Source organism: Pan paniscus, chromosome 7 (assembly GCF_029289425.2).
Source record: "Pan paniscus chromosome 7, NHGRI_mPanPan1-v2.0_pri, whole genome shotgun sequence".
Taxonomy (NCBI): domain Eukaryota; kingdom Metazoa; phylum Chordata; class Mammalia; order Primates; family Hominidae; genus Pan; species Pan paniscus.
The window spans coordinates 126673567-126692451 of NC_073256.2; the positions used below are offsets into that span (position 1 = coordinate 126673567).

At 41.1% G+C, this 18885-nt stretch overlaps 1 protein-coding gene across 1 annotated transcript in view; it reads right to left on the reverse strand.

The window, feature by feature from the left end:
* NUDCD1 (NudC domain containing 1) overlaps positions 1 to 18885 on the reverse strand; it is a 91780-nt gene that overhangs the window by 54359 nt on the left and 18536 nt on the right. The gene's annotated exons all lie outside the window — the stretch shown is intronic.

The following is an 18885-nucleotide window of genomic DNA, read 5'->3' on the forward strand; positions in this document are numbered from 1 at the left end:
TGTGATATGGTAAGTGGTTATTGTTTCAAGTCACTAAGTTTTGAAGTTGTTGTATGACAGAAAACTAATACAATGCAGTAATCTAGTTTTCATTCTCTTAATTTTAGAGTTAAAGATCAGTATTTTTAACTCACTAGTTAGAAATACCACATCATGTTCAAAATGCCTACAGAGACACCAGTCTGCGGTATGAAAACACTACATTTAGCCTACTACGAATCTAGGTTTTTGTTAACAAATTTTAATTGGTCTATGTACTTATAATGTAAAGTTATGAGTTGCTGCTAGGGTTTGAATGTGGTATCCTCCCCAAAAGCTGAGTTAAAACCTAATCACCAAAGTGATGTTACTAGAAGTTAGGGCTTCTGATCATTAGGGCTCCACACTGGTGATTGGGATTAAGTAACCTTGGAGAAGGGACTGAAAGAGGGAGTTTGTCTCTTTTTCCCCCTCTGCCTTCTGTCATGTGAGGACGTATTATGCCTCCTTTCTGGAGGATGCAATGTTCAAGGCATCATCTTAGAAGCAGAGACTGAACCCTTACCAGACACCAAACCTGCCAGTACCTGGATCTTGGAATTCTCAGCTCCAGAACTCAGAGAAATAAATTTCTGTTCTTTATAAATTACCAATTCTCAGGTATTTTGTTACAGCAGCACAAATGGACTACAACAGTTACATCATTAAAATGTTTTACAAGAGAATATATTTTTAAAGGTCTATAATTCAGAAGATAAACTTCCTCTCATATACCAAACTGCATTCAAATTCAACCATTTGTTTTTGTTGCTAAACTTTACAAGTTTTTCTATAGGAGAAAAGTAATCCTTTATATCCATATTTCATTACCTTCTCCTAGAACTTAGATCTATATATGCTATAATATTTAAGTAAACTGTATACAATGTCCTTACTGGCCACAAAATTTTTGGTGACCCATTTTTTCTTTCTAAAGCACCTAATTTAGCTTTCTCCGAAACAGCACCTTTCCTTCCTTTCATATTTTACTGCTTTATATAATATTAAATTAAATAATAAATACTCAATGGCAAGCAGAGCTCACATTAAGTTTGTAGAATGATCAAATCTGAGTATCAGTGATCTAAAACCACAAGCAAGAAACAGAATCATACCAGCATAGTATTAAGTAGCCTATTAGTAGTAAACATTAAGCTTACTGTGGTCTTCCATCAGTATGTTTTACAGAGAGAACAGAGACTATCAATTAACCCATTTGGTCTGTTAAGTGGAGGTCAATTAAGATAAATTTTACTGTAGGTCACATCATTTAGAGCATGATGTGGTATTTCCAGTTAGTGAAATAAAAAGAAAACAGACTAGTCCACAAATGCTACTGGGACACCAGAGAACTTCTGGGAAAAAATTAAACTTATTCTCTCCCTCACATCATAAACAAAAATATTCCATATTCCAGTAGATCAAGTGTCTAAGTGTGTTAAAGGAAAAGGAAAATAATACTGTTCTTATAATCTCAGGATAGAAAAAGTCTTTCTACATGTAAATAAAAGGCATGTAAGAGAAAGGGAGACAAGTATTTGTCATAAATATAACCCAGGGCTAATATGTATAACATAAAAAAAGCCCTTAAAACTTAACAAGAAACATGATTATTTAAAATGTTTAGGGGGATGGGCAGATCATGGCAGACGGGAGGCAGGACTAAATTGCAGCTCCAACTCTGATGGACAGAGCAGCCTGTGGAGCCTCGCATCATGATTTTTTGCTCCAGAATGACTGCAGGAATAAATCAGGAAAGCCAAGAGAACCCGCAGACCCTCTGAAGGAAGTAGATTGCTCCTACAGGACCTGGGAGACACCCCAAATACTGTGAGTACCCAAACTGTGGAAGTAGGAAAGAGAGACCCCTCAAACACACACCCCCACTTGGAACCTGAAGGTCTAGGTTATGGGAGAAGATTCTGACCTTACCTGGAACTGAGTCACTTGAGAGCTGAGCAAAACACAGGGGTAGAGGAAGCAGCAGGGAAAGCCCTGTCAGCTCGCTGGGTTCCCTAACAAACCATTTCTGCCTGTCCTCACAGGGGTCCTTCGGGAGGGCAGCCAGAGGCACCGGGCAAAGGCCACAGGGAAAAGGAAATCGCCAGCTGAACTTTGTAACACTTTGAACTGATGGAGAAGTCTCCTTCCCAGAACTCAGGGAAGGGTGTGAATCTGGTGGGCAGACTCCACAGGCAGGCGAAGAAGGAAAGCCATATTTGCTTTTGCAGCTGGGAAACAGGTAGCCTGGGGCAAGTTCTCAGCCCTGCTTGCCCACTACCTGGAAACAGACTTGGTGCTGTTGGCGAAGGCATGTTGGGAGTGAGACAGGCCCCTCGGATTGCATGGGAATTGGGTGAGGCCTGTAACTGCTGGTTCTCCCCCACTTCCCTGACCAATCTGCATGACTCAGCAGAGGCAGCCATAATCCTCCTAGGAACATAACTCCATTGACCTGGAAACCTCACCCCCATCCCCCACAGCAGCTGTGGCAAGAAATGCCCAAGGAGAGCCTGAGCTCAGACACGCCTAGCCCTGCCCCCACCCAATGGTCCTTCCCTACCCACCTTGGGAACTCTAGACAAAAGGCATATACTCTTGGGAGTTCTACAGCCCCATCCACTGTGTGTTCCTCCCCATACTACCACAGCTGATGCTCTCTGGAAAGCACCACCTCCTAATAGAGAGCAAACCAGCACAAAAATAGCGCATCAAATCACCAAAGCTAAGAACCCTCACAGAGTCCATTTCACCCCGCTGACACCTCCACAAGGACAGGTGCTGGTATCCATGGCTGAGAGACCCACAAATGGTACACAACACAGGACTCCGTGCAGACAACCCCAGTACCAGCCTGGAGCCTGGTAGACTTGCTGGGTGGCTAGATCCAGAAGAGAGATAACAATCACTACAGCTCGGCTCTCAGGAGGACACATCCATAGGAAAAGGGGGAGACTACTACGTCAAGGGAACACCATGGGACAAAAGAATCTGAACAACAGCCTTGAGCCCTAGAGTTTCCCTCTGATAGAGCCTACCCAAATAAGAAGGAATCAGAAAATCAAGTCTGGTAATATGACAAAACAAGGTTCTTTAACACCCCCCGAAAATCACAATAGTTCACCAGCATTGAATCCAAACCCAGAAGAAATTCCTGATTTACCTGAAAAAGAATTCAGGAGGTCAGTTATTAAGCTAATCAGGGAGGCATCAGAGAAAGGAGAAGCCCAACGTAAGGAAACAAAAAAAAATGATACAAGAAGTGAAAGGGGAAATATTCAATGAAATAGCATAAATAAAAAACAATCAAAACTTTAGGAAACAATGGACACACTTACAGAAATCCAAAATGCTCTGGAAAGTCTCAGCAATAGAATCAAACAAGTAGAAGAAAGAAATTCAGAGCTCGAAGACAAGGTCTTTGAATTAACCCCATCCAACAAAGACAAAGGAAAAATAATAAGAAAATATGAACACGCCTCCAAGAAGTCTGGGATTATGTTAAATGACCAAACCTAAGAACAATCGGCATTCCTGTGGAAGAAGAGAAATCTGAAAGTTTGGAAAACATATTTGGGGGAATAATCGAGGTAAACTTCCCCAGCCTTGCTAGATACCTAGACATCCAAATACAAGAAGCACAAAGAACACCTGGGAAATTCACTGCAAAAAAATCATCGCCTAGGCACATTGTCATCAAGCTATCTAAAGTTAAGGTGAAGGAAAGAATCTTAAGAGCTGTGAGACAAAAGAACCAAGTAACCTATAAAGAAAAACCTGTCAGATTAACAGCAGATTTGTCAGCTGAAGCCCTACAAGCTAGAAGGGATTGGGGCCCTATCTTCAGTCTTCTCAAACAAAACAATTATCAAGCAAGAATTTTGTATCCAGTGAAACAAAGCTTCATATATGAAGGAAAGACACAGTCTTCTTCAGACAAACAAATGCCGAGAGAATTCACCACTACCAAGCCACTGTCAGGTCTCTGAGCCCAAGCTAAGCCATCATATCCCCTGTGACCTGCACGTATGCATCCAGATGGCCTGAAACAACTGAAGATCCACAAAAGAAGTGAGAATAGTCTTAACTGATGACATTCCACCACTGTGATTTGTTCCTGCCCCACCCTAACTGATAGGATATATTCTCCCCGATCCTTAAGAAGGTACTTTGTAATATTCTCCCCCCGCCCTTAAGAAGGTACTTTGTAATATTCTCTCCGCCCTTAAGAATGTACTTTGTACGCCTATCCCAAACCTTAAGAACTAATGATAATCCCACCACCCCTTGCTGACTCCTTTTTCGGACTCAGCTCGCCTGCACCCACCAGCTTTGTTGTTCACACAAAGCCTGTTTGGTGGTCTCTTTACACAGATGCGCCAGACATTTGGTGCCAAAGACCCGGGACAGGAGGACTCCTTTGGGAGACCAGTCCCCTGTCCTCTCCCTCACTCCGTGAGGAGATCCACCTACAACCTCGGGTCCTCAGACCAACCAGCCCAAGGAACATCTCACCAATTTCAAATGGGGTAAGCGGCCTTTTCACTCTCTTCTCCAGCCTGTCTTGCTACCCTTCAATCTCCCTCTCTTACTACCCTTCAATCTCCCTGTCCTTCCAATTCCAGCTCTTTGTCCTCTCTAATAGAGACAAAAGAGACACATTTTATCCATGGACCCAAAACTCCAGCACCAGTCATGGACTCGGGAAGACAGTCTTCCCTTGGTGTTTAATCACTGCAGGGACACCTGCCTGATTATTCACCCACACTCCATTGGTGTCTGATCATTGCGGGGATGCCTGCCTTGGTCATTCACCAACATTCCTTTGGTGGCAAGTCAAGTGCGGGGATGCCTGCTTTGGCTGCTTGCCCACATTGCAGCCCAGGGCTGCTCACTACCTCCCTTCTCCCTGTCTCTACCCTCTCTTTTCTCTGGGCTTGCCTCCTTCACTATGGGCAACCTTCCACCCTCCATTCCTCCTTTTTCTCCCTTAGCCTGTGTTCTTAAAAACTTAAAACCTCTTCAACTCACACCTGACCTGAAACCTAAGCATCTTATTTTCTTCTGCAACATCGCCTGGCCCCAATACAAACTAAACAATGATTCTAAATAGCCAGAAAACAGCACTTTTGATTCCTCCATCATACAAGATCTAGATAATTCTTCTCATAAAATGGGCAAATGGTCTGTGGTGCCTGATGTCCAGGCATTCTTTTACACATCGGTCCCTTCCTAATCTCTGCTCCCAATGAGACTCATCCCAAATCTTTCTTCTTTCTCTGCTGTCTGTTCCTTCAGTCTCCACCCCAAGCTCTGAGTCCTGGGAATCCTCCTTTTCTACAGACCCATCTGACCTCTCCCCTCCTCCCCAGGCTGTGCCTCGCCAGGCCAAGCCAGGTCCCAACTCTTCTTCAGCCTCCACTCCCCCACCCTATAACCCTCCTATTACCTCCCCTCCTTACACCAGGTCTGGCTTAGTTTCGTTCTGTGACTAGCCCTCCCCCACCTGCCCAACAATTTCCTCTTAGAGAGGTGGCTGGAGATGAAGGCATAGCCAAGGTTAATGCTCCTCTTTCTTTATAAGACATCTCCCAAATCAGTTAGCGTTTAGGCTCTTTTTCATCAAATATGAAAGCCAGCCCAGTCCATGGCCCATTTGGCAACAACCCTCAGACGCTTTACCGCCCTAGACCCAGAGGGGCCAGAAGGCTGTCTTATTCTCAATATGCATTTTATTACCCAACCCACTCCCTACATTAAAAAGTTCCAAAAATTAGATTCTGGCCCTCAACCCCACAACAGGACTTAAATGACCTCGCTTTCAAGATGTACAATAATAAAGAAGAGTTGCAATTACTTGCCTCTACTGTGAGAGAAACCCCAGCCACATTTCCAGCACACCAAAACTTCAAAAAGCCTAAACTGCAGGGGCCAGGTGTTCCTCCAGGACCGCCTCCCCAAGGATCTTGCTTCAAGTGCCGGAAATCTAGCCACTGGGCCAAGGAAAGCCCGCAGCCTGGGATTCCTCCTAAGCTGTCTCCCATCTGTGTGGGACTCCACTGGAAATCGGACTGTCCAACTCGCCCAGCAGCCACTCCCAGAGCCCCTGGAACTCTGGCCCAAGGCTCTCTGACTGACTCCCTCCCAGATCTTCTCAGCTTAGTGGCTGAAGACTAACACTGCCCGATCGCCTTGGAAGCCTACAGGACCATCACAGACACTTTGGGTAACTCTTACACTGGAGGGTAAGTCTGTCCCCTTCTTCATCAATATGGAGGCCACCCACTCCACATTACCTTCTTTTCAAGGTCCTGTTTCCCTTGCCTCCATAACTGTTGTGAGTATTGACGGCCAGGCTTCTAAACCTCTTAAAACTCCCCAACTCTCATGCCAATTTGGACAACATTATTTTATGCACTCCTTTTTAGTTATCCTCACCTGCCCCGCTCCCTTATTAGGTCGAGACATTTTAACTAAATTATCTGCTTCCCTGACTATTCCTAGGCTACAGCCACCCCTCATTGCCGCCTTTTTCCCCAGTTAAAAGCCTCCTTCACATCCTCCCCTTGTATCTCCCCACCTTAATCCACAAGTATAGGACACCTCTACTCCCTCCTTGGCAACCGATCATGCAACCCTTACCATCCCATTAAAACCTAATCACCCTTACCTCGCTCAATGCCAATATCCCATCCTACAGCACACTTTAAAATGATTAAAGCCTGTTATCACTCGCCTGCTATGGCATGGCCTTTTAAAGTCTATAAACTCTCCTTACAATTCCCCCATTTCACCTGTCCAAAAACTGGACAAGTCTTACAGGTTAGTTCAGGATCTGCGCCTTATCAACCACCCCATGGTGCCAAACCCATATACTCTCCTATCCTCAATACCTCCCCTCCACAACCCATTATTCTGTTCTAGATAAACCTAGCTGACCCCATAAATCCTAAATCCTTTCCCCACTCCCCTTTCCAATCCTTAAAAAACAGCCCTAAAAGCTGCTCCCACACTAGCTCTCCCTAACTCATCCCAACCTTTTTCATTACATACAGCCGAAGTGCAGGGCTGTGTGGTTGGAACTCTTACACAAGAGCCAGGACCGTGCTGTGTAGCCTTTCTGTCCAAACAACTTGACCTTACTGTTTTAGGCTAGCCCCCACATTATTCCTGATACCACACCTGACCTCCATGACTGTATCTCTTTGATCCACCTGGCATTCACTCTATTTCCCCATATTTCCTTCTTTCCTGTCCCTCACTCTGATCACACTTGGTTTATTGATGGCAGTTCCACTAGGCCTAATCACCACTTACCAGCAAAAGCAGGCTATGCTATAGTATCTTCCACATCTATCCTTGAGGCTACTGCTCTGCCACCCTCCACTACCTCTCAGCAAGCTGAACTCATTGCCTTAACTCGGGCCCTCACTCTTGCAAAGGCACTACGCGTCAATATTTATAGACTCGAAATATGCCTTCCATATCCTGCACCACCATGCTGTTATATGGGCTGAAAGAGGGTTCCTCTCTATGTAAGGGTCCTCCATCATTAATTCCTCTTTAATAAAAACTCTTCTCAAGGCCGCTTTACTTCCAAAGGAAGCTGGAGTCATTCACTGCAAGGGCCATCAAAAGGCATCAGATCCCATCGCTCAGGGTAACGCTTATGCTGATAATGTAGCTAAAGAAGCAGCCAGCTTCCAACTTCTGTATCTCAGGGCCAGTTTTTCTCCTCCTCATTGGTCACTCCCACCTACTCCCCCACTGAAACTTCCACCTATCAATCCCTTCCCACACAAGACAAATGGTTCTTGGACCAAGGAAAATATCTCCTTCCAGCCTCACAGGCCCATTCTATTCTGTCGTCATTTCATAACCTCTTCCATGTAGGTTACAAGCCACTAGCCCATCTCTTAGAATCTCTCATTTCCTTTCCATCGTGGAAATCTATCCTCAAGGAAATCCCTTCTCAGTGTTCCATCTGCTATTCTACTACTCCTCAGGGATTGTTCAGGCCCCCTCCCTTCCCTACACATCAAGCTTGGGAATTTATCTCTGCCCTGGACTGGCAAATTGACTTTACCCACATGCCCCGAGTCAGGAAACTAAAATACCTCTTGGTCTGGGTAGACACTTTCACTGGATGGGTAGAGGCCTTTCCCACAGGGTCTGAGAAGGCCACTGTGGTCATTTCTTCCCTTCTGTAAGACATAATTCCTCAGTTTGGCCTTCCCACCTCTATACTGGCCTTTATTATTCAAACCACCCAAGCAGTTTCTCAGGCTCTTGGTATTCAGTGGAACCTTCATACCCCTTACTGTCCTCAATCTTCAGGAAAAGTAGAACAGACTAATGGTCTTTTAAAGACACACCTCACCAAGCTCAGCCTCCAACTTAAAAAGGACTGGACAGTACTTTTACCTCTTGCCCTTCTCAAAATTAGAGCCTGTCCTCGAGATGCTACAGGGTACAATCCATTTGAACTTTTATATGGATGCAGTTTCTTGCTCGGCCCCAACCTCATCCCAATCACTAGCCCTCTAAGCAACTATCTTCCTGTCCTCCGGCAGGATAGACAGGAAATTCACCAGGCTGCTAATCTTATTAAGAATCTGACCCCTCAAATTCTACAACCTTGGTGGACTGGACCCCACTTAGTCATCTATAGTACCCCAACGGCTGTTCGTCTGCAGGACCCCCGCATTAGGTTCATAGATCCAGAGTAAAGCTGTGCCCATCAGCCAGCCAGCCTGATTTCTCCTCTTCCTCCTGGAAGTCGCAAGTACTCCCCCCTACTTCCCTTAAACTCACTCGCGTTTCTGAAGAACAGTAATAACCCTTATAAGCCTAATACATCCCTTCATTCTATTAGGTCTATTTGTCCTTACCCTGCTTTTTGCAACAGGGCTTTACGCAGTCACTCTCACTACTTGGACTGCACCCCGAAAACTTGTCATCCCTACTATCTCCTGTCTAGTCTTACTCCTACTCACCACTCTCAACTACTCATAAATGCCCTGCCCTTGTTTACATTGCCAGTTTACACTTTTCTTCCAAACTATCGTAGTGGATATCCTCTGGTACTAGCCCCAATCCACCACTCTTGACTCCCTCTTGGAGTGGATAGATGTTCTTTGCTGACAGGTTACACTCCAATACTTTCACCCTGATGAAGTCCTATTCTTTACTTTTATACTCACTCTTATTCTTGTTCCTGTTCTTATGCCACGCTCTACCTCTCCCCAGCTATCTCCACCACACTATCAATCTCACTCACTCTCTCCTAGCCGTTTCTAATCCTTCTTTAAGAAACAATTGCTTACTTTGCATTTCTCTTTCCTCCAAAATCGCCAAGGCCTCTATTTACTCACTGCTAAAAAAAAAAAGTGGGAATCTGTATATTTTTAAAAGAAGAGTGTTGTTTTTACCTAAATCAATCTGGCCTGGTATATGACAACATAAAAAAAAACCTCAAGGATAGAGTCCAAAAACTCGCCAACCAAGCAAATAATTATGTTGAACCCCCCCACCCCCAGACCCCACTGGACACTCTAACTGGATGTCCTGGGTCCTCCCAATTCTTAGTCCTTTAATACGTGTTTTCCTCTTTCTTTTATTCAGAGCTTGTGTCTTTCATTTAGTTTCTCAATTCCTACAAAACCACATCCAGGCCATCACCAATCATTCTATACAACAAATGCTCCTTCTAACAACCCCACAATATCACCCCTTACCCCCAACAAAATCTTTCCTCAGTTTAATCTCTCCCACTCTATGTTCCCATGCTGCCCCTAATCCCTCTCGAAGCAGCCCTGAGAAACATCGCCCATTATCTCTCCATACCACCCCCCAAAAATTTTCACCACCCCAACGCTTCACCACTATTTTGTTTTGTTTTTCTTATTAATATAAGAAGACAGGAATGTCAGGGCTCTGAGCCCAAGTTAAGCCATCATATCCCCTGTGACCTGCATGTATACATCCAGATGGCCTGAAACAACTGAAGATCCACAAAAGAAGTGAAAATAGCCTTAACTGATGACATTCCACCAATGTGATTTGTTCCTGCCCTACCCTAACTGATAGGATATATTCTCCCCTGCCCTTAAGATGGCACTTTGTAATATTCTTCCCATCCCCGCCCTTAAGAAGGTACTTTGTAATATTCTCTATGCCCTTAAGAATGTACTTTGTGTGCCTATCCCAAACCTGTAAGAACTAATGATAATCCCACCACCCTTTGCTGACTCCTTTTTTGGACTCAGTCCGCCTGCACCCAGGTGAAATAAACAGCCTTGTGGCTCACACAAAGCCTGTTTGGTGGTCTCTTTACACGGACGTGTGTGACAGCCACCACTACAGAACTGCTAAAAGGAGCTCTACATCTTGAAACAAATCCTAGAAACACATCAAAACAGAACCTGTTTAAAGCATAAATCACACAGGACCCATGAAACAAAAATACAATTAAAAAAAACATGTATACGGGCAACAAAGAGCATGATGACTAGAATGGTACCTTACATCTCAATACTAACATTGAATGTAAATGGTCTAAATGCTCCACTTAAAAGATACAGAATTGCAGAATGGATAAGAATTCATCAACCCATTTGCTGCCTTCAAGAGACTCACGATTCACATAAACTTAAGGTAAAAGGGTAGAAAGAGACATTTCATGCAAATGGCACCAAAAACGAGCAGAAGTAGCTATTCTTATATCAGATAAAACAAACTTTAAAGCAACAGCAGTTAAAAAAGGCAAAGAGGGACATTATACAATGATAAAAGGCCTTGTCCAATAGGAAAATATCACAATCCTAAACATATATGCACCTAACACTGGAGCTCCAAAATTTATAAAAGAATTACTAATAGATCTATGAAATGAGATAGACAGCAACACAATAATAGTGGGGGACTTCAATGCTCCACTAACAGCCCTACACAGGTCATCAAGACAGAAGGTCTACAAAGAAACAATGGATTTAAACTATACCCTGGAACAAATGGACTTAACAGATATATACAGAACATTTAATCCAACAACCACAGAATATACATTCTATTCAAAACCACGTAAATACATGGAAATTAATTAACTGCTCCTGAATGATCATTGGGTCAAAAAATGAAATCAAGATGGAAATTAAAAAATTCTTCGAACTGAAGACAATAGTGACACAACCTATCAAAACCTCTGGGACACAGCAGTTTTGATAAGTGGAAAGTTCATAGCCCTAAACACCTACATCGAAAAGTCTGAAAGAGCACAAACAGACAATCTAAGGTCACACCTCAAGGAACTAGAAAAACAAGAACAAACCAAACCCAAAACCAGCAGAAGAAAGAAAATAACCAAGATCAGAACAGAACTAAATGAAATTGAAACAAACAAAAAAATACAAAAGATAAAGGAAACAAAAAGTTGGTTCCTTGAAAAGATAAATGCATAGACCATTAGCAAGATTAATCAAGAAATGAAGAGAGAAAATCCAAATAAGCTCAGTAAGAAACAAAATGGGAGACATTACAATTTAAAAATTACCAATAAAAAAAAAGTCCAGGACCAGACTGGGTGTGGTGGCTCACGCCTGTAATCCCAGCACTTTGGGATGCCAAGGTGGGTGAATCACAAGGTCAGGAGATCGAGACCATCCTGGCTAACACAATGAAACCCAGTCTCTACTAAAAATACAAAAAAATTAGCCAGGCGTGGTGGCAGGCAAATGTAGTCCTAGCTACTCGGGAGACTGAGGCAGGAGAATGGCATGAACCCAGGAGGCGGAGCTTGCAGTGAGCCGAGACCGTGCCACTGCACTCCAGCCTGGGTGACAGAGCGAGAGTCCATCTCAAAAAAAAAAAAAAAAAAAAGTCCAGGACCTGACAGATTCACAGCAGAATTCTACCAGATGTTCAAAGAAGAATTGGTACCAATCCTATTGACACTATTCCACAAGACAGAGAAAGAGGGAAGCCTCCCTAAATCATTCTATGAAGCCAGTATCACCCTATTACCACAACCAGGAAAGGACATAACCAAAAAAGAAAACTACAGAGAGATATCCTTGATGAACCTAGATGCTATAATCCTTAACAAAATACTAGCTAACTGAATCCAACAACATATCAAAAAGATAATCCACCATGATCAAGTGGGTTTCATACCACAGATGCAGGGATGGTTTAATATACACAAGTCAATAAATGTGATACACCACATAAACAGAATTAAAAACAAAAATTACATGATCATCTCAATAGATGCAGATAAAGCATTCAACAAAATCCAGCATCCCTCTATGATTAAAACTCTCAGCAAAATTGGCATACAAGGGACATACCTCAATGTAATAAAAGCCATCTATGACAAACCCACAGCCAACATAATACTGAATGGGGCAAAGTTGAAAGCATTCCCTCTGAAAACTGGAACAAGACAAGCATGCCCACTCTTACTACTCCTCTTCAAATAGTACTGGAAGTCCTGGCCAGAGCAATCAAAGAGAAAGAAATAAAGGGCATCCAAATCAGTAAAGAGAAAGTCAAACCGCTGCTGTTTACTGATGATATAACTATTTACCTAGAAAACCCTAAAGACTCCTCCAGAAAGCTCCTAGAACTGATAAAAGAATTCAGCAGAAGTTTCCAGATACAAACTTAATATACATAAATCAGTAGCTCTTCTACATACCAACAGCCGCCAAACTGAGAACCAGATCAAGAACTCAACCCCTTTTACAATAACTGCCAAAAAAAAAAAAAAAAAAAACCAGTTAGGAATATACCTAAACCAAGGAGGTGAAAGACCTATACAAGGAAAACTACAAAACATTGCTGACAGAAATCACAGATTACACAAATGTAAACACATCCCACACTCACGGATGGGTAGAATCAATATTGTGAAAATGACCATACTGCCAAAAACAATCTACAAATTCAATGCAATACCCATCAAAATACCACCACCATTCTTCACAGAATTAGAAAAAAAAAATTCACATGTAACCAAAAAACAGCCCACATAACCAAAGCAAGACTAAGTTAAAAGAACAAATCCGGAGGCATCACATTTCCTGATTTCAAACTATACTATAAGACCATAGTCACCAAAACAGCATGGTACTGGTATAAAAATAGGCACATAGACCAATGGAAAAAAAAAGAGAATGCATAAACAAACCCAAATACTTAAACAGCCAACTAATCTTCGACAAAGCAAACAAAAACATAAAGTGGGGAAAGGATACCCTTTTCAACAAATGGTGCTGGGATAATTGGCCAGCCACATGTAGGAGAATGAAACAGGATCTTCATTTCTCACCTTATATAAAATTCAACTCAAGATGGATTAAGGACTTAAATCTAAGACCTGAAACTAAAAATTCTAGAAGATAACATTGGAAAAACCCTTCTAGACATTGGCTAAGGCCAGGATTTCATGACCAAGAACCCAAAAACAAATGAGATTAAAAACAAAGATAAATAGCTGGGACTTAATTAAACTAAAGGGTTTTTGCACAGCAAAAGGAACAGTCAGCAGAATAAACAGACAACCTATAGAGTGGGAGAAAATCTTCACAATCCATACATCTGACAAAGGACTAATATCCAGAATCTACAACAGCAAGGAAAAAAAACAATCCCATCAAAAAGTGGGCTAAGGACGTGAATAGACAATTCTTTTTTTTTTTTTTTTTTTGAGAAGAGTCTTGCTCTGCTGCCAGGCTGGAGTGCAGTGGTGCGATCTCGGCTCACTGAAACCTCCGTCTCCCAGGTTCAAACGATTCCCCTGCCTCAGCCTCCCGAGTAGCTGGGACTACAGGCACACGCCACCACACCCGGCTAATTTTTTGTGTTTTAGTAGAGACGGGGTTTCACCATGTTGGCCAGGACGGTCTCAATCTCCTGACCTTGTGATCCGCCTGCCTCAGCCTCCCAAAGTGCTGGGATTACAGGCATAAGCCACCACACCTGGCCATGAATAGACAATTCTTAAAAGAAGATGTACAAATGGCCAAAAAGCATATGAAAAACTCAACATCACTAATGATCAGGGAAATGCAAATCAAAACTACAATGCGATACCACCTTAGTCCTGCCAGAATGGCCATAATCTAAACATCAAAAAATAGTAGATGTTGGCGTGGATGCTGTGAACAGGGAACACTTCTGTGCTGCTAGCAGGAATGTAAACTAGTACAACCACTACGGAAAACAGTATGAAGATTCCTTAAAGAACTAAAAGTAGAACCTCCATTTGATCCAGCAATCCCACTACTGGGTATCTACCTAGAGGAAAAGAAGTCATTATACAAAAAAGATACTTCCACAGACGTTTATAGCAGCACAATTCACAACTGCAAAAAGTGGAACCAACCCAAATGCCCATCAATCAATGAGTGGATAAAGAAACTGTGATCATATATATATATATATATATATATATATATATATATATATATATATGATGGGATACTGCTCAGCCATAAAAAGGAATGAATTAAAGGCATTCACAGTGACCTGGATGAGATTGGAGACTATTATTCTAAGTGAAGTAACTCAGGAATGGAAACCAAACATTGTATGTTCTCACTTGTAAGTGGGAGCTAAGCTATGAGGATGCAAAAGCATAAGAATGACACAATGGACTTTGAGGACTCGGGGGAAAGAGTGGGAAGCGGTGAGGGATAAAATTCAACTACAAATAGGACTACAAATAGGGTATAGTGTATACCGCTCGGGTGATGGCTTTACCAAAATCTCACAAATCACCGTTAAAGAACTTACTCCTGTAACCAAACACCATCTGTTGTTCCCCAATAACCTAGGGAAATAAAAAAACTAAAAATAAAAAATTAAAAAATGTTAAATGGGGAAAATATTTGAACAGGACAACTATAGTTTAAAAAAAGTCGGCTGGGCGCGGTGGCTCATGCCTATAATCTCAGCACTTTGTGGGGCCAAGGCAGGCGAATCACCTGAGGCAGGAGTTCAAGACCAGCCTGGCCAACATGGTGAAACCCTCTCTCTACTAAAAATACAAAAATTAGACAGGTGTGGTGGCAGGCACCTGTAATCCCAGCTACTCAGGAGGCTGAGGCAGGAGAATTGCTTGAACACGAAGGCAGAGTTTGCAGTGAGCTGAAATCGCACCACTGCACTCCAGCCCGGGCAACAGAGTGAGACACTGTCAAAAAAAAAAAAAAAAAAGCCCCAAATCACTGGTATAAAATAATGGATTAATAGAATATGATTATCTCATTGGCCAGAGAAAACAATCTTACACTAGTAATGACAATTCTTGGCTAAAGTGCCATGTTGGTGGGAGTAAAAATAACTATAGGCTTTTTGGAGATAATTTAAAGCTATGAGGTGCTGCTATGGTTTTATTAAGTTTTATGTTTTATATACCGTTTGACATGATTCCACTTACAGGAATTTATTCAATAAGAATGTCTGCATATGTACACGAAGATCCATGTAACAAGAATGTTTATTTTAATAACGAAAAGGAAAAACTGTGCCAGTAAAAACTAGGAAAAACAACCTAGTTGTTTATCAATAAAGTAGGTAAGATGAAAGCAGACCCTGACATTACAGAGAAGGCCTAGCAGTATCAGCCAGGCCTTTGTTTTGTTACGAGCTAGCCTGGCACTAACAGGTGTTCTGTTGAACAGGAATAGTTTCACAAAACATAAACATCAGATAAGGCCTCTGCATGACCGTGATGGAGCAGGACAAAAAAGCAGCACTTCACAGTAATATCTGAACACAGATAAAACATCAACACTGTCAAGGCTACAAATATGACCAGGCCAATATAAGCAGCTGCAGCTTCCTTACTAATTATAGTGTGAGCCTCAGTCTAGTCTTCCCTCCTTCTAGGTAAGACTTATTAAGATACCCATTACATAAACAACCAGTTTCCTGACAGTATTCAATCTAGAATAAAGCCTCACTTTCTTTAACCCTTCCTCCAAAATCACCCAACAGAAGCCCAACCTTCTAACAGCATCCTGTTCCTTTTACTGAACACTCTGTGGTTCCCATGGTATGTGTTCTCCCTTACTGCAAAAGTAACAAATCCAACTCATTCAACCACAGATGCGTGCCTGGTATCTTTGTCTGGAGAGCATTGGCAGGCAAATGGTTAACTATGGAGCATCCACCCTATAGAATACCAAATAATTGTTAAATATACTAAGGCGGATTAATAATACTGACATAAAATACTGATTTTTTTTAAAAAGATGCAGAATACATACAATATGAGTCCATATATGCCAAAACAAATATCATGATACGACAGCACAAAGTATAGATAGACACATGCTGACCTGTTAAGAATGTTTACCATTAGGAAAATAAGACTGAAGTGTAGTGGTCGGGGAGATCAGGAGTATGAGAAAATTTTCCCCTTTTGCTTCAAATATATTACTATTTTAAGACTGAGCAACTTGTGTGTGATATACGTAATTTTAAAGGTATTAGTAAGATACAATGGGAGGCTTTCCTCAAAACAGTTATTTCAAAGTAAAGGTTTCTAGTTGTGTCTACTACATGGCCCCACACTGCATTTAATCTAATAAACCATTACTGGGAAGAACGTAGAGATAAACTTGTTAAATTACTATTCTTCATTTTATACACAATTATGAGCATTTTAAGCCATTTTCTTTAAAATACCTGGTTATACATGACGGAGGTTGCTAGAAGTCTAATTATCAATCAGATAAATGGGTACAATATCCAACAGAATGATTAAGATACTTGAGTATCTAAATGTGAAAACAAAATTAAATTAAAACACAAAAGGAAACACATAGTGGCTCTCTTACTTGCATTAATGACAGTTAAAGTGAAAGCAAACTAAATGTTTCTGATTGTTTAGATCTAATTTTCAAAGTACAGTTTAATTTTAAATGGACTATAAGCAATAAAATATCTTTTTCTCTAAATCCCAAAATATAGCATTTACTTATATCTGAATAACCTCTACTGACAATTTCACTACATGCCCTCATAACAACACTTTATATGCTAACTGACATCTATAATGTCCAGGTCTCACATAATCATTTTCTTTTTCCTCACAAAAAGAGTTAATGTAACTACGTTCAAGGGCTAACACTGAAAATCATTCTAAGGCAACATTACACAGCTGACTGCAGAAGGATTAAAATTTCATTGATGAACGGAATACTTACTGAATCAGTATAATGTATAAGAATTTTATTAAATAAGTGCTTTGACTTTTTGCCATGTCATGTATTTATCACCAAACTCTATGAAGTTAAAATTATTCACTACACTTAGAAGAGAGGTTCAAAAAGATTAAATAATTTGCCTGGAGCTCCACTGCTAGAAAATGACAGGGCCAAGACTCAAATCCTGATAAAACCCTACTCCAAAAGTTGGTTTTCTTTCCCCTACTCCACATTTGCTTGAGAAGAAATCACTTCTGAAGATTTTCTAAATAAATTAATACTTCAGATCGCAATATGATTTCTAGTATACCCATCCCCAACCCCCCAAATCAACCTTGAATGTAACTACTATATTCAGTTTTTCTTCAGGCCTCTACACAGTATTTTTAATGCAGATGCCTGGGTCAATATAGATGTAATATAAAAATTATAATGCCCATATATTATATATAAATGACACTGTAAATAAACAGTAAACAAGTAATACATAAACTATATATATTTATAAAAAACATCTTTAAACACATTTTGGGACCCTCTTAGTTGCAGCTATAAGTAGAGAATCTTTGAACTAACGAAGTAGTTTTCTAATAAATATAGATTTATAGAAAGGGCTACTCAAGTTTAAAAAAATAAGCAAGTGGGGATACCATTTACTAGTATTATTAGATACTATTTACTAGTATTATGAGACAATGATATTTAAAACTTTGCCGTTTTAAAAGGCAGTGATCTTTTTCTGGACAAAGTATTTTCATCATTAATAACCATTAACTTTATTTGGAAGAAAGAACATAAAAAGTTCCTTTTTCCTTTTCCCTTTTTTTTGTATTAAACGCACAGTTCTAAGTATTTACCCCACTCTTTATTTTTTTCTTTCATCAGGCATTGCAGCTCAAAAAATGTTACTCCGAAATAATGCCACTTCAACATGAAGCAGCCTCAAGGTCTTTCTGGCCTCCCCTCCCTTCCTGTCTCTCCCAAGCACAGGATAAAGCTATTCTCTGAAGTTCCTTCATCTACCTATAAACTGGACCTGCCAGAGAGAAACACAATTGCTTTCCCTGAAATTTCATTAACCAGAGAAGATTAAAACTTCTATCACAGAGGAAGAGGCTGAAAATTAAACACCCCACCTACAGCCCAGATGAACTTAGTCACAAACCATTGTCTGCTCTCCATCCCATTCAATTTCCAAAGAAAAGTATTAACTAATCATTGTCTGAGCATTAGGCCCATTCATTCATTTCCCCCTAAAGATCATTTGCTATCCCGCATGTCCCCCATGTCCCCTACTGATCAAGCATAAGAAGGGTATGAATAAGGGTATATAAGCATCTGTACCCCACTGGGTTACTGGGTAGTCATTTTCCTGGATTCTGCCATGTACACATGTTAAAATATATTTATATGCCTTTTTCTAATGTTAATCTGCCGTTTGTCAACAGATTTTCAGCAAACCTTCTAAGAATAAAGGGGACACTTTGCCTTCGTCTCTACACAGGTAAGTAAGTGGTCCCCTAATAATTAACTCAACTGTGAAAACAAGCTGACATTCAGGCCTAGAGATGAACATACTGACATAAAACTGAGCTCCTCTAACAAATAGTTGTAACATGTCACTCCAAGATGCAACCTCACACATATATTC